Source organism: Neopelma chrysocephalum, unplaced genomic scaffold (genome assembly GCF_003984885.1).
Source record: "Neopelma chrysocephalum unplaced genomic scaffold, ASM398488v2 Primary Assembly neopelma1_92, whole genome shotgun sequence".
Classification (NCBI taxonomy): Eukaryota; Metazoa; Chordata; class Aves; order Passeriformes; family Pipridae; genus Neopelma; species Neopelma chrysocephalum.
Genome location: NW_020897754.1, coordinates 295,523 through 297,186, shown reverse-complemented (window position 1 = coordinate 297,186; position 1,664 = coordinate 295,523).

Sequence of the window (1,664 nt, the reverse complement as noted above, 5' to 3'; positions counted from 1 at the left end):
AAGGTTTTGTTCAGGTATATCAAGCAAGAATCTTTAGCAGGACTTGAACATTTCCTTGATATTGAGGGGGGAAAAAAAGCTTTTTTTGTTAAGAGAGTCAACAGTAAACAGTCTCTTGTAATTTTATAAATAACCACAACCACCTGTAGTAATATCGCCAGTGGTGAGATGCTTGTAAATATTACTGGAGTCCCCTCTGTACTGTTTCTACAGCTCCAGACTCATTGTGCTGTTGCATGTGACCGTCCTGTTGAAGTAAACAGCCTTTCAGAAAACGATCTTTCAAGCAATTTATTTCTGCAAGATCAGTTTTATAACCCACAGGTTTGGCTTAAACCTTTGCATGCTTGAAAATCCCTTTGACCTGGACAGGTAAGTGGCTTTCACATACATGTGCTTCCTCTCAGCATAATGAAAATAGGTAAATAATACTCTCACTTTTATTAAAATGGCATAGATCTTTTTTGTGTGTTTAGTCACAGTTTCTTTAGCAAAATCAATACACTCCTCAAGGTTAACCCTATTTTTATGCTCCTTTTCACTGACAGATGTGACTGTTCTGTCCCTGCTCTGACCACACACTGCACCAGATGACTCCCAGAGGCCTCTGCCAACCAAAAGTATTCCAAGATCCTGACTTGGGGTATGTCAAGATTATCTTAAGTCAGGATGTTCTTTGGTGCAAGATCTTTGTACACTTTCAAACCATCAATGTGTGTCTCTCGACTGTGTCATTATTGTTTTGTTGTGCGCCTGGTAACAAATACGCTTTTGTGGACAACATGAGGGATCTGGACAGGCTGGATTGATGGGCCAAGGCCAGCGGGATGAGGTTCAGTAAGATTCAGTGCCAGCTCCTGCCCTTGGGTCACAACAAGCCCCTGCAGCTCCAGGCTGGGGCAGAGGGGCTGGAAAGTGCCCATTGGGAAAGGCCCTGGAGTGCTGGTGACAGCGGCTGGACATGAGCCCAGGTGTGCCCAGGGGGGCAAGAGGCCAATGGCACCTGGCTTGGATCAGCAATAGTGTGGCAGCAGGACCAGAGCAGGGATTGTCCCCCTGTGCTGGGCACTGGTGAGGCCACACCTCAAATCCTGTGTCCAGTTCTGGGCCCCTCACTACAAGGACATTGAGGGGCTGGAGCGTGTCCAAAGAAGGGCAATGGAGCTGGGGAAGGGTCTGGAGCACAAATGTGATGAGGAGCAGCTGAGGGAGCTGGGGGGGGCTCAACCTGGAGAAAAGGAGGCTCGGGGGGACCTTCTTGCTCTCTACAACTCCCTGACAGCAGGCTGCAGCCAGGTGAAGGACCTGCTCCCAGGGAACAAGTGACAGGATGAGAGGACAGAGTCTTAAGCTCCACCAGAGGACGTTTAGGTCGGACATCAGGAAGAATTTCTTCCCAGAAAGCGTGCTGAGACATCCCAACGAGCTGCCCAGGGAGGCGGTGGAGAGTCACTGTGCCAGGAGGTGTTTAAGGAAAGACTGTGGCGCTCAGTGCTCTGTGTTCTGGTTGACAAAGTGGTGCTCGGTTACAGCTCGAGCTCGATTATCCTGCAACTCTTTCCCACCCCAAACCAGCTCCGAGGTTCCACAAGGGCTCCTCTTCCTCCTCGCCGTCCCCTCACGCCGCCCGGCCCCAGCTCTCGCGAGAGGCGGCGCGCGGGGCC